The sequence below is a fragment of the Pinus tabuliformis genome, chromosome 8 (assembly GCF_031772625.1).
Source record: "Pinus tabuliformis cultivar Carrire ecotype Pingquan chromosome 8, CPIR1, whole genome shotgun sequence".
Lineage (NCBI taxonomy): Eukaryota > Viridiplantae > Streptophyta > Pinopsida > Pinales > Pinaceae > Pinus > Pinus tabuliformis.
This window is the reverse complement of record NC_142294.1, coordinates 152,404,887-152,421,007: the sequence shown is the minus strand read 5'-3', so window position 1 is coordinate 152,421,007 and position 16,121 is coordinate 152,404,887.

Sequence of the window (16,121 nt, the reverse complement as noted above, 5' to 3'; positions counted from 1 at the left end):
CAGAGTTGGTATAACCTTTAATAAAACATATTGTTGGAACCAAAGGCATCTGTAGAGATTTGGGATTGAAGGAAATGAGGACCATGAAATCTCAAAAAATTAGTGGTGCAACATCTACATTAAAGGGAGCCATGCATGTGCTTTCTTGCATGGCACGAGTAATTAAATTTAGAATAATGTTGAGTGTAGAAGCTTTGACCACAGACCAAAAGAGCCATGTTTGAAGTAGAATCCAAGTTCTATGGGCAATTAATAAGAATTGAGAGTTTTTCTATAGCACACAAGTTTGACTAAGAATTAATTCTCAGCATGGAGAAATGTTGAGGTTTCCATTCTCATAATTAATGTAGCTCTAGTGCCCAATTAATTTGATGCATCAACAAGATAGAGAGACATGTGTTTGAGTACGCTCTTGGGAAGTGTGTGATTGACGATAGAGACAACATTATTCTTTGTGCAATAGAGGAACAAAACCAAGGATTACAGTTGTAAAATATTTTGGATTGAAGCGTTGTTAAGAGTGGAAGTTAATACTCTATTAGTGTGAGGGTGAACTAAAGAGAGAGCCCAAAAGTGCCTACGCAAAAGATAAATACCGAGAGTTAATAAATTTTGATTGTATAAGGACCAAGAGAATAGAACAAGTTTTGGAGTATGCTAGTGAGTGTATGTCTAATGTATAAGGATAAGGGTAAAATATCTTAACTATATAAGGGCCGAGAAGTAATTTGTGTTGCTGCAGTGCGAGCATAGCGAGAATAAGATGGAGTGTTGTGTGGGTTGATTAAAGTGAAGGCTGCAAAGAAAAATAGAAAGTTGCAATCAAGTAGAGTGGTTGCCAATTATAGAGAGATGTAAGTTTCTTATTGAGTGTGGGTTGTGTTAGCGCTTGAATTTGGCCTCAGGCTGAGAAAGACAAATTCCAAGGCAACATCAAACCACTTAGCCTCATAGCTAGCCCTACGGGGACAGGAGAGGGCTCTCTTCGGGTCTATCTCGGCAAAAGGTCTTTAAAGGGCTGAGATGACCAATAAATATCACTGATTTTAGGCTAGTAAACTGATAGGGAAAGTTTGATTTTAAATTTTTAGGGTTTTGTTGGAAAACTGAGCACGGCAATTTTGGGTGCGGGGATGAGACACAGTTTTTGCAGAGGTCTTTTTGGGGCAAGGTAAGAGATTGTCTTGATGCCTTTGAAATAAGTTAATGGATAGATATGACCGGTGAGGAGCTAAGGAGAGCAAGAAACCATCGAGAGTTCTCCTTAAACAGATGAAAACATAGATATTAAGCAAACTTAAAGGCAGAGCATAGAAACCATGAATTCTACCTTAACACTTCATTTACTTAATTTGCAGAAGAGAAGAGTAGGAAAATGATACACATAAAAAACTTACAAGTACATGAGAGAAACACACCATCAACACAAATCACCACAGGAATCCCAAATAGTTCTGCAAAACCCTGGTCTTTCCTTTGCCAAAATTGCAGAGATACAAAGAGTAATACAGTCTAAGCTTATCCCTCAAGAGTCCAACCTTGAAAATGACTAAGAAAATACATAATATAGGCAAGTTAACACATTCCCTTGCCTCTAGGGGTCGAGCTCATCATCCTAGGAGCTGTTTCAACCAATTCTAAACTGAGCACTACAATCTAGGCAATCAAAACAACTTGCCTCTATAAGCTAGTAAACCAATTCATTCATCAATTTTTTGCTATTTTATGAATGAATCTTCTAGAATGGGTAAATAAGTGTCATGTCAACATAAAATTACATTAATTAGATCAAGGAGGGTGAAAAATCCCACCAAAAGTCAAAACTGGTAAAATGTTGCGTTTTCCTGAGCTGAAGATGAAAAATTGAGAAAATGTCCTGATGCGTAGCGCGCCATTTCTCAACGCGTAGTGCGCCTTTGAGCCTACTTTTGGGGAACTTCCCAGTATCCAAATGAGACACAAGTGGGCTTGTTGGAAAGGTATGGATGTCTACTCGCCAGCCCAAGTGGAATTTCTCAATTTGGTGACAATTTGCCCCTCCACAAATGCAATCTCCCAAGACTGCTTCCTGTGTGTCCAAAAAGTGGCAGAAGGTCATTTTTTGCTTGTTTTTTGACCTTTTGAGGGCCCAAACCTCAATGAAATGTCTTGGTAGTGGCTGAGCAAGTGTAATTTGTCATGAAAAATCCAAAAATTCTGAGTTTTTGTGAAATGGACCTCCCCAACTTCAGGGTAGCGCGCGGCGCGCTACGCGTTGAGGGCAAAAACCTGTTTTTAGCAAAAAAAAAAATCAAAATTGACCAAAATTGCTCCAAATTTTCTGAATTTTGAGCTGGGGGTGTATCATTGAGCACCATGCTCCTTCAAGGAGGCTTCAGCCAAAATCTGAAGTGGATCGGGCCTTTTCCTCCGTTTTAGTGCCTTGGCCAAGCGTGCTTTGAGTACCTTCATTTTCGCTTTGCACACATGCATGCGGGCCCAATAATGATTCTTCATGTGGCGGAGCATATCTTTGTCCCTGTTTGCCTTGGCTAGCAACTTCTCTAAATGAATGTTCACCCGAATGAGCATAGACCCTTGCTCAATAGGTGTCAAATCACCGGGTCTCTTGCGAGCCAAGTTACGGTCTTCTCGGATCCTCCGCAACTCATAAAGAGTGTGCTCATCCTCTAACTGTTTGTTGCGCTGCTCTAGGTATGTGATTTTCCAATTTTCCATTTCCAACTTCTGCTGCAACAAGTCATTTTCAGCCTTTTGTTGCTGAATGATCTCCTTTAGCTCTAAGCTAGGAGAGCTAATATCAAGGTCAATAATATCTATGTCCGGATCACCTGATGGCCCCTCATCAATCATGGGCTGCTTGCCTCTCTCTTGTACCTGTGCTGCTGTCGAAAGCGAGGCCCCTTCCACCTGATGTGGAGATAACACTCGCTGTGCTGATGAAGAAGGCGAGACCCCTTCCACCTGATGTGGAGATAATACTCGCCGTGCGGATGCAAATAAGGCCCTGTGGCCTCTCTGATATGTAACACATGCTGGAGTGCTGACATGCTCGGGCTCTGGAATGTGAAACTGATGTGAAGGCCCTCCCTCATCATGGACAATCTCAGGAGGTGGCTGTGGCACCATGAAGAAGTCGCGAGAAATGAAGTCTTCCCAAGCAATACCCTGCTGTGCCAACTGATGCATCACTATGATCTCGATCAGTGCATAATGATATATACTTTTGTGTTGCTGTGCGGGGTTCTTCCTTTGCACTACGGGCACCATCTTCTCTATATTTCGGCACATGAAAAATGGAATGTTCATCATTCGTACCCGGGTGAAATGCATCAACAAACGGATATGGTACGAATATAAACGTGAAAATCTGCCCTCACAAGTGAAATAGCGCATAATGAGCCTCATCAAGGGTGCATACTCATCCCTTAGGAATCTGAAAGGAAAAACAACAGTTAGGTGTCTCATGCACCCGGGTTTAATATATGGTTGATAATGAAATCTGTCTAGCTGTTGGCACTTGTTCCACTCCTCCCCAAAATTTGGTATCTCGGTGGCTTGAGCAACAATTTCAGGTGATAGGGTGAAATCCACTCCTGCAAGGTTCACATGACGATTGTGAAAATGTAGGACAAACAAGCGGACTAGTTCTCTGTGGTGTTGAATTTGTGAGATCCTCTCACAATATCCGAAGCATGATTGATACTGAAAACATGTCATTGCAAGTGGACAAGATTGCAAATGAGCCAGAGAAGTGGGCTCCTCCCTGACATGTCGGCCACCCTTACCACCCTTGTGATGCCTCCTTGGCACTTCTACCTCTGGTGTTGAATCACTGTCATAACTCTGCTGATAATCTGATTCAGTTTCTGACATGGTTTTGAAGGCAAGATGGCTGAAATGTATTGCTGACTTTGCACCCAATTAACTGTTGTTTGACTTTTTCAAATGCTGTCACCAAGGGGACATAAATACAAGGGAATTGTTAGGGATAGGGGAACATGAAGGAATTAGGGACAATAAACATAAAGAAGGAATTTAGGGAAGGCAACATGGGAAATCACAAAATTGTGGGATTTTAAGGTGAAGTAGGGTTTGGGAATTTAGTAGGTTTTAGAGATTTTAGAGTGGAAAATTATGAAATTTTATGGGAAAATTTGAAGGAGAATGTTGATGAAAATGAGGGAAAAGAGGGATCACAAATGGGCAACCTTGGACAACAAAAAAAATTTGAAACCCTAGCACCATTATGACTTTAAATCTTCCACAACAATGTAGGGTTTTGACTTCTCATTTTCATGGCATTTAAACATATTAATTTCTCATTCATCTTGCAAAACCAAATCAAGCCATGGAGGAGAGGCCTACCTGCAATTTGCTTGAGAGAAAAGTGGATTTGGTAGCTTGCTGACAGTTTGTTGGGCGAAAAACCCAACGCGTAGCGCGCCTCGACCAACGCGTAGCGCGCGTCTGACGCGTAGCGCACGAGAAATTTTGCTCTGAGAAAGGTAGCTTGATGCGTAGCGCGCCCTCTCTGATGCATAGCGCGCCTCTGAAACTGCCCAATTTGCTCAATGACTCTTGAAATCGCCTTTGCAAGGATTCACTTAGCTTGTGAGAGGCAAATGAGTTGCTAATGAAGAGTGATGTGCTTTTATAGGCTTCCTTTAGATTTTTATTTGCCCAAAACCCACTTTATAATGTTTGAGTGTTGACACTTTTTTTGAATTAATTGGCTCTGACTTTTGGTTTCCTTTCTTTAAAAAAAATTGGTTGAAATGATGATTTCTTCTAAAATTTTTTGCAGGGATAGCTTCTAAGATGCTTTGGCAAAGGAGACCAAGGCTGCGCTTCGACATTTGGAGAATTTGAAATTTTGACAATTTTTACAAAAACGAGATAATGACCTTTGTTTTTCAAAAACAGAGTTTTGAAAACAAGGTGAAAATTTAGCTGTACAATAGTGAGAATTATTGAAATGATGTTTTATCAAGGACATCCCTCTGGCCTGCTGGTCCTCTATGACCTCTCAAGACAAAAATTAACTCAACCCTAGACCTAAGACCTCGAAATTTAAAACAAGATTAATGACCCTTTGAAGATTTTATTTACTTAAACAAACCTGAACCAGCAGTGCCAAACAGGAGGGGAATAAAAGACACAAACTCCCTCCACCGGGATTATGGCATGCCTAATGGAATGCAACATGATCACACTGATGGGACACCTAATCATGGAATGCAAAGAGCTTTGATCTCTGGTGGAGGGCTACTAGACCGACTCTAACAGGTTGGAGCCTACAAAATAGGGAGTTGGTGCTTCCATCTAGTGGATATCTAAAGAAATCTTGGGGGTTTGTGCCTCCTACAAGTTGGTTCTTGTAATAAATCAAAGAAGTCGGCGCTTTAGTTGGTGATTTTGGTAAGTTGTTCAAGTGTATGCAGAAGAAGGGAGTTTTTGATTCCTACTAGTGGGTGATAGAAAACGATCTGTGAGAGATAGTGCTTCCTATGAGTGGTGGCTCACAAATAAATTGATGTAATAGAGTAGGAGCTTCTATTCATATCATAAACAAGATTGGTGGTTTTTCCCTTTTGGGTTTCCACATTAAATCCTCTGTGTCATATGTGTTTGTTTGTTATGGTGTATGTGATTATGTGTTGAGTTTACTTATTCTTGTTATGATTTGTTGATGGTTTCTCAAATGATGGTTTCCAAGTTTGAATGTTGAATATAAATTGGAAAATAAATTTAAATTATCCTTAACACTGATTCACCCCCCTCTTAGTATTAAACATTATTTCCAATAATTGGTGTCAGAACATGGTTCCTTTAGGAAAAATTTAACCTCTTGAAGGTAGATCAAAGGGAAACAATGACTACTAAAACTTGGATTCCACCAGAAGGAGTTCCATTTTTAAATGGATTAGAATATGATCTATGGAGGATTAAAATGGAATCCTATTTGATGGCCATCAATGAATATGTTTGGTTGTCTGTAGAATATTGAAAGAACAATAAATTAAATACATAAGCATAGGATATCATCATGAAAAGGATATCAAATTCTAATGTTGATAAAGAAAGACATTATATAACAACATAGGAAATGATGGACACCTTGCAATGCTTATATGGAAAATAGAGCCATGAAGCATCAAAGAAGGTTAATGAACCCTGCTGCTCAAGCAGTGAATCGAATATTAAATATGTTGTTGCTAAAGGTGAAGAAGAAGAGTTGGACGAGAGGCTAGGCTGCTTAGAAGGTATATTATTTCTTTGTGATAACTGTAAATAGATAGTTCATTTAGCCATTAGCTGTACATATTACTTTTGGGAAGAAAAATATAGTCATATATCTAGTTGTTGTGAAGATAGACCTACATTAGTAGTAATAGCTAATGAGGGTACCTTTGAAGAAGAGGGAAGAACAAACCATGAAGAAAATATAGAAATATCCCATGTGTGTTCATCCTTAGGAGAAAATGAAAGTACCCCTAGTAGTGATGAAGAAATGATATTTCTTAAATCTATGGAAGATTCCATGGACACAGAGAGGAATTTAGATCTCTATGGTGGATCAACTAGCACTTATGATAATGAAGAAAATGATTTTGACAAAAGGATCTAGTTTAGGAGGGACCTAATATCTTATCTAAAAGAGATCAAGGAGCTATCAGAAGAAAATATCAAGCAAAAGGAATAGATGCATGAATATGATCTTGAGAATGAAAAGTTGAGAAAATTAGTTATTGATCTAAATTCTCAATTAGAAGAGGCGAGTAGACTAAATGAGATTGTTGACTAATTAACAAAATATTAAGCAACAATAGTGAGGAGATAAGAAAAATAAAATTAAGTAGCCTCCAAGAGGGATAATGCACAAAGATTCATGACAACAACATAGGAAAGGAAAGGAGATTTCCAACCAAGAGAAGCAGTTGAAAAAGCATAGAATTACTCTAAGTAGAAATTAAATCAACCATGGAGGACATGTGAATAACCAACTGAGGTCCCTTCCTCCTCAAGGACAAAGTCCTGATAGAAAAGGTATCTTCACTCCTCAAAATACCTTTCACGGTTATTGTTTTTCTTGCAATAATTATGGGCATAATGCCATAGACCATAGATAACATGCACGAAAACAAAATGTTTTTTGTAGCAGAAACCCAAGAATTCACAAAGTTCCCAGAAGAAAGCATGTTGGTAATAATAGAAGTTTTAACAATAATTCTGTCAAGAGAGATAACTCCTTTGCCCCATTCATGTGTTATGTCGAATAATACAATTGTGTCAATTTTGGGCACAAGGCAACAAATTGCAAGTATGGTGGGGCGAAGCATGCCTCTAATAATATGTGTGCTAATGTAGCAGCGCGATCATTGAAGACAAAAAAGGAAATTGAGTTTTTCTTAAGCACTCAGTGTAAAAGGGGCATGCTAAATTATTGAAGAAGAAATAATCAAGGAACTGATTCTTCTCCAAAAGAGAAATATTAAGAAGATGATTCTCATATTCTAGTCATAAAAAACTTTGTAAGTGCGAGTTGAATTGTGCATAAGATTCAGGTAAGCAAACGAAGAAATAGCCCAATTAATGCTTCCTTGGAAACAAAGAGGAAAATCAATGAAGAGAAGGTTTGGGTAAAGAAAGAAGAGAGAAAGGGGAAGTGCCCTAAAGAGAATTTCCAATTAAGGAAAAAGAGGAAGTTGGTAGGTAATGCTCTTCTGAGGACTCAAAAAATGAAAGTGTGGAAGAAGAAAGAGGATAGTCTACTCAGGGGGAGTGGATCCTCAATTTCTCTTCATTAAAAGAAGATAATGGCCTTAAGTGAAGATAAATAAATCATATACAAGGGTTAGAAGGAATTAGACATAGAGGTGCATCTGGGTAATGGAGGTAAGAGTGTGTCCCGTTGCTAATTATAAGCATAAATTTGTTTATTTAAAATGCATCAACATTGCAAGAGAGAGGAGAATGTAACTAGAATTATCTCTAGGGGAGTACACAACAACATTGTATGTTGAGTTGTAAGAAGAAGATAATTTCAATCGAAGCATGGAATGATAATAGGCTGAGATTTTAAATCAAGTCCACATGATCAATCCCAAAACTGAAGCAAAGAAGAAAATGTATGATATTAGAGAGCATTGACTCCGTGGGAGCTACTTTAATAACAGGTAGAAGGAAACAAATTTTAGCCTCAGGAAGAAATATTGTTGAGGAAATGAAAGGTTTACATCTTGGTTGAAATACCCTTATTTCATTTAAGTTGTGAATTTGATTAAGCTTATAAATCTTATGATCATGAACAAAATTGGTTCAATATTTGCTCGTCCCTTACGATTCCAATTGGTATTGATATGTTAATTGGTGGTATTTGGTTCAGGTGGAGTAAGATTTTTATGAAAATGGATATTTCTTTATAAGATGGAGTCATAAAAGTTTGCCTGGTACATTGTCCAATTTGTATCAACATTTTGGTGCAATTGGATTTAGTTAAACAATAGTCCCCATTTTGAAGTAACATGATCTTAGGGGTATTAAAGTTGATTAGAATGTTCAAGAAAAGTGAGAATAGTCTCTGAAGCAACATCAATAATTGAAAAGATAATCCTAAATGAATCATCGATGGTTGGTATTTGTTGCAGTAGCAATACCATTTGTAGTTTTCACTGGTATCAATTTATTTTTAATTGGTAAAAAGGGTGCATTGCCAGAAAGAGTGTATCATCTAGTAGCTAGATGGTGTCTAGAATTGGATTATTATTGAAATAAGATATGATATATTTTCAGGAAGAGCATATCATATATGTCTAGTTCCTAGAGTAGCGAGAACTACAACAAGGTGCAAAGACTTTTTTTGCGAATGTTTCTCTTGCAGGTATATTTTCCCATGCTCATTGTAGATGAGCCTAATGGTAGACTTCAAGTGCATCATTAAAGATATACCTTCTCTTGAAGAAGTTATGTTTGCAAAGAATACTGCACATCAACATCAAGACCCTCAGTTAGTAATTGGAAGGGGGAGAAGAAGAAGCTTGTAGCCCTTTTCCATTGATTTCAAAGGGGGACAGTAAGTTATTGATTTCCCATGTAGAGGAGAGAAAGAAATTGATAACTCATGCAATGAAAGTCTGAAAGTATCATGAATATTGGCCATTAATATGGAGAATTATTGTGTTACCATCAATGCCAAAGGGGGATATTGTTAGACAATTGACACTATTATGATGGAAGGTGTCATCATGTGTGTTAGGATTCACATTAAAAAGGCTAGAAATGATGTTAAATGGGCATGGATAGGATATGTATGATGTGTTCAACTTAGGAGATAACAGATGCATGGTGTGTTCAAGTCAGGGGAGTCCTATGGTTGTTGTAGTCTTTAGTATAGAACTCGTCATAGTAGCAGGATATGTAAAGAAGCTATAAAATATTATAGCTATGATGGGTGGATGAACAAAGCCTTGAGAGAATTTCTATCTCAAGATACCAACTCATATTTATATGGAAATGACATAGTTCAATAGTGCTTTGAAACCGATTTCCAACGGTAAGCTAAAGTTTGGATAAGACCCTCTAGATCAGGAGTTATGGTCAATCAATGTTTAAATATTAAAAGGTTAATAGGCTAGCTTCCATGACTTAAGGTTTCACCTCTCCCTTATGTTTTGTTAGAAACCTATTTAACTCAATACTTCAACAATTTGTGGATAAAGGTTGGAATTAGGCGATTCAGGCCTAGTTAGAGGTCAGGCCATACAACACAGGTTCAAGGGGATTTTTGAGGTCTAAAATGGGCCTCCTAAGGAAATTATAAAATAAGAGTGGAAATAATAAAATAATATTAGTTTACATAATCAAATTTTAGACGGAAAAAGGAAAAACTGTTTTTTCAACTCGTATTTTCAACTTATCTACCTATGGGTTTACTCAAATTTTGTGTGGCAACACTCGTTGGATGCAAAATTTGATTCCTCATACAAGGAGTATCCATGTTGCTTACTTTTGATGGACCTTGCTACACGAAATTATGCAACATTGGTACTCCTTGGATGAGGAATTAAATTTTACATCCAACGAGTACCCCCACTCGAAATTTAAGTAAAACCTTAGGGAGAAAAGTTGAAAATACAAGTTGAAAAGTAGTTTTATTATTTTATTATTTTTTAATCTTTCTACATTTTTACTCAAACAATGGTGACTCATCGCCCATGGTTGAAATCATCATATTGAATCCTATTGGTTCTTATAAAGTTTATTTTGGTTATACATTTTTTTTACGAGGCCCATTTTAGACCTCAAAATTCCCCTAATGGGGAATCCTCCTTGATCCCCAACTTGTGTGGGACCAACTCTTAGTCATGCCCATGGACTAGTCAGTAGTCGGCCAAGTCAGAAGATTTCAACAAGAGATCATATGACTAACACCAACACCCGACCTATGTGGGACTCGGTGCAGGTAGACAACTAGAAAGGGAGATATGTGGAGCACAAGTGGCGGTTAGGGTGGCAGATGGTGTCAGGATGGCATAAGCAGATGATGTGGTAGGACCTTGAAGTTTGCACCACGAGTTCATTTTGTGAAGTTTTTCCTTGTAATTGGTTATTGGCATGGAATGAATGAAATAGGCCAAAAAAGTGGAAATGGACCCAAGTCGGGCCTTCAAATCTAGTATGACAATCAGAGGTAAACACTCATGCATAATACATGGAGCAGGCTAACTAATGACCCACCAACATTTCGACCTATATTGGAAGGCATTCTTAGGTCTTGATTATGAGTTACTTCTGCATGTTATACAACCAAGGTTTTCTGGGCTTGATATAACATTTTATGGGGATTTTATAGAAAAGCGTCATGTGAATTCATAGAGGAGTTAATGGAAAAATGCACAAGGTCATATGGTCAAAATATTGAACAGGTTAGTAATTTGGATAATAATCCTCTATATTTGATAGTTATGCTACAACTGAAGGGTCACGAGAGATAGTAGAACCTATAATAAAACCTTATGCTGGAACCAATGGCGTTTGTAGAGATTTGGAATGTAAGGAAATGAGGACCACAAAAACTCAGAAACTTAATGTTGGAACGTCTACATTAAAAGAGCCATGCATGAGCTTCTTTGCATGACATGAAGAGATTAAATGAAAAGAATGTTGAGTGGATAAGTTTTGACCATAGACCAAGGTATCCATGCCTGAAGTACAATCCACTTTCTATGGGAAATTAATAAGAATGGAGAGCCTTGCTATAGCACACGGTTTTGATTCAGAATTAATTCTCAACATGGAAAAACGATAAGGTGCCCATTCTTAGAATTAATGCAGTTGTGGTGGCTAAGAAATTTTATGCATCAACACGATAGAGAATCATGAATTGGAGTATGTTCTAGGGTAGTGTGTGATTGACAACAAAGTCAAAATTGTTTAATGTGTGGCAGAGGAACAAAACCAAGGATTGGAGTTTTGCAATGTTGTGGAATGCAACATTGTTGAGAGCGGAAGTGAATACTCTGTGAGTGTGATGGTGTTGGAATTATGGTACATATGTTGTCCTTGATCGAAACCCACATACAAGTAAGTTCAGAAATGATAAAGTGATGTATGATGGCAACTCACATTGTAACAGGTCTATTTAGAGGTAATAGAGTAATGGCACAGAAGAACATAATAATGGGACAAAGTATTACATATCAAAATCAAGAAATTGAGGAAAGAGAATGTTTTAATTTGTATACGATGGTTAACCTAGTCCAAGACACATATACACGCAGGTACAAAGAATAAAAGGCGTGTATTCGTATGCACACAGTTTCACAAAAGGAAAAGTGCGTATGGGATGGAAAATTAAGGTTAAAGAATACCAAGTGTCCATACTATGGTATTAGCTCACAATAGTGAGAAAAATAACAGTTACTTGATCCCGTCTAAGAATACCATAGGTTTTAAGTGCTGTTTTGGTGCATGGTATTGACAAAGGCTTTGTTATGTAAGGAGGAGAAGATCAAATGGCTAAGTGTGCAAGTGAAAGGGTTTTTCATGAATACTTCTATCTGAAGTATATTTTGTGTTGTAAGGGATATGGTTATGATATAGATCTGAAACATCTTGTGCACCCTTTTGTACAATGTTGGATTAGGATCATGAGACCTGAAATGAATTACCATTGTACGATCTGATAATGGATAGTCTAGATCTGATTGCTAACACATGCTTTATCCTTTATATGCTATGATTTGGGTATATCTGAAGTCTTGAAAAACTACAAAGTTATAAGTCTTTATTTGCATATCTATACACAGGTTTGCCTCGGTTAAGGTGTGTATACACACAAATTCGTCACTTTCAAGTAACATATGTAGAGGAAGGGCTTGTTGTTCAGAAATGACTAATTTATCTGATCAATGTTGCTATTTTACTGCTATTTGTCAATGGTGTATTCATTAGATCTAAAGTAAAATTGATTGTATAAGGAGATTGAGTTTGGCTGACTAATTGATTGAGTAAGAAGGGTGATCTTTCCTACTATCTATTTAGAAATTTGTAATATGATAGCAGATCTTCAGAATGTCTTTGTTAATATAGTTTTTGATTCAAAAGTTTTATAATTCAGTATCTTTAGAGGTATATGCAGGTTGGGTTACAGAAAGTAGTGTATACATGTAGGTTGTCCTCATTGAAGTTGTGCAGACATTCTGACATATGATTTTTGAGGTTGTAGTTGGTTCTGGTTGTTGATGTGGTGTTCTGGGTTCAAGTCTATGCTCTAGTGATAGTGATATGATCATTCAAATTGATTGATTGTATTTTTCTTCAGATTTTATGGGTTTTAGTGATTAGTTGATGCAGTTGTATTTGATGGTTGTATTGTAGTGGTGATTGAGTTTGAGCTTTAATGTTACTGATGTGTCCAGTATGAAAATTTGATGAAACATGGCCTATAAATTGTGTTGATGTATACCAGGAGTATCCAGTCTGAAAATTTATGAAACGTGGTCCTTGGAGAAAGAGTGAAGGTGGTAGACTTCTATAGGCCACCTCCTACGTACTAGTAAACATATCTGCGAGTACAAGAGCTAGGGGGTTGGAGCTTCCTTCCAGTAGAAGATGGAAAATGAGTGAATCATGTAGCCTTCAAGAGGTAGATGCTTGCGTACTAGAAAAAGTCTGTACCACTACAAAAATTTTAAACACTTTTTATAATAAGAAGATTGAAGATTGAAGACTGAGATGACACCATCGGTGGTTTTTTTCCCATATTGGTTTCCACCTAAAAAATCCTGGTGTTAATGTGTGCTTCTTATGTGTGTTGATTTATTATGTTCTTACTACATCTATTCATTGCTTAGCAAATGCATCACACTCTGATTTAAGTTTAATAGACAATGAATTAAATGTTTTACAAGTTTATTATCTATAAGATAGTTCCATTCATTATAGTTGTAGACATACGTTGTTTGGTTTCTGCAAAATCGCGTATACAATGTGAAAAGGAAAATATTATTGTGAAAGTTTAAATACTAATTCACCCCACCCCTCCCCAGTATTTTCCCAACAATTGGTATCAGAGACAGTCATTCAGAAGAAGCTTGATCACTTTAAGGAAGATCTCTCAATATGAAATCACGAAGGAATGGGATCTATCATACCACCAATCTTCAACGGAAATAACTTAGCATATTTAAAGATAAGTACCAGAGCCTATCTTCAATCACTTGGAGCTGATGTTTGGGAAATTGTGGAAGGAGGATACCAATATCCAGCAGCAGTCCCCATAGGTCCAGCAGGAAATAAATTATATGAAACCAATGCCAAAGGTGTCAATCCATTATTGGGAATTATATTAGAATCAGAATTCGTCAAATTCATGCAGCTTAACACAACCAAAGAAATATGGGACAAAATCATTTAGAGCTATGAAGGATACTCCCAGGTAAAATGTGTGAAACTCCAAACTCTCAGAATTCAATATGAAACTCGAGAGATGCATAGTGATGAAAGTATTGCTAGTTACATTTTACAGGTAGATGAGATTGTAAATCGTATGAAGAATCTAGCTGAAGAAATAAAGGAGGTTACTATAGTAGAGAAAATTTTAAGATCTCTATCTCCTAAAGTTGAGTCAAAAGTATTTGCCATTGAAGAGAAGCAGGATCTACAGTCTATTACTATTGTTCAACTTCATGGAATTTTAACTGGCTTTGAAATGAGGAAAGGAGGTCCATCAGAAATAAGAGAAGCCACTTTCAAAGCCTTTGCAAAGGGAAAACAAAAGGAATATCTCAAGGAATCAGGATATATATCAGAAGAAGATGAGGTAATCTTTTTGAATAAATTTCAAATGGGTACCAGAATATTCAAAGGTAAGATTCCCTTCAAATGTTTTTCTTGCGGTAGAGTTGGTCATTATTATGCTAAATGTCCTCATAAACATAACCATGACAAAGGAAAGGATTCTAGAAAAGGTAACAGGAAACAGGTTGTTAATAGAAGAAGTTATTATACTCATGAAGATAGTGATGACCTCTCTATTAGTGATGAAGGTGAATCTGATCAAGATATTAAACTTCTCATGGAATATGAAAATGATAAGTTTATGGATGCCTTAGAAGAAGAAGATTTTCTTGAAGAAATCACTCAACTCAAAATTTGCTTGGAGGAAAAGAATATAGTCATAGACACTTTGACACATCAACTCATGGAAAGGAAAAAGCACAATGAAAAATTAGAGTGTAAAGTAGTGAGTCTAAGAAAGGAACTTCAAAAGACAAAATATTTGAATCTTAGATTTTCTAAAGGATCAGAAACCTTAGACGAAATCATTAAGGTTCAACGTTTTCCTCTTATAAAGACTGACCTTGGATACACTAGAGAAACATCCAAACCAGAAAATTCTTCAACCATCAATATAATCTATCTTGACGTAGAAAAACTTCTTCTTTAATGGAAAATGCTTTTCTTGCCATAAATTTGGTCATAAGGCTACTCAATGTGTTTCTTACAAAACTATCATTAATAGGGAAGCAAGAAAACAAAGGAGTGTGACAGGAATCAAGAAGAGCTCTTATAATAATTTTTCACCTCTCAAAGATGAAATTGAATGTTCATTTTGCAATAACTTTGGTCATGAAGAATCTGAATGCAGGAGAAAATTTCGGCCAACATATCAAAATGAGCGAACATCATCAAACTCGAAGGTATGGAAAACGAAAGAACTACAGTCAGAAAGATGTGGCATAGCTCTATTTGCAGAAGGGCAAGAAAATCAACGGTATACTGATATCAGATGCTATAAACACATGACAGGTGATAAAGATAAACTCCTCTCATACAGTGTTTTAGAAAAGGAAAAGAATGCCTCTTTTGGAAATGAAACACCAACTGTCATTAAGGGTAAAGGTTTTGTTTATCTAAAAGAAAAGGTTAAATCTGGAAATGTTATGTGTGTTGATGGATTAAAGCATAACTTATTGAGTGTTAGTCAAATGCATGATCAAGGTACTGAAGTTGTGTTTCAATCAAAATTTTGTGTGGTTCATTAGATTTACATAGGAAAGACCATAATCAAAGGTAAAAGAACTCCAAGAAATCTATATATACTAGAAGGAGGTCAAGAACATTGTTATTTAAGAAAAGAAGAAGAGAACTGGTTATGGCATAGAATATTGGGGCATCTAAGCTTTTCTCAAATAAGAAAATCATGCAAGTTCAAGGTTGTTTGTGATCTTCCAAATATCATCATCCCAGAAAGTACCATCTGCAAACCATATCAATTTAGTAAGAAAACCAGAGTTCAATCAATGCCAAAGAAGGATTAGCAAGTAATCCTCTTGAACTCATGCATACTGATTTTTGTGGATCAACAAGGAAACATTCACCTCGTGGAGAAGAATACTACATTTTATTTGTTGATGATTTTTCTAGAATGTGTTGGATTGGTTTACTAAAACATAAATATGAAGCATTTGAAAAGTTTAAGGTCTTCAAAGATTTAGTTGAAAATAAATTAGATCTAAAAATCAAATGGCTCAGATATGATTGGGGAGGAGAATTCATATTAGATGAATTATTTGAATTTTGTGAACAACATGGAATCAAGAGACAGTTCTCTA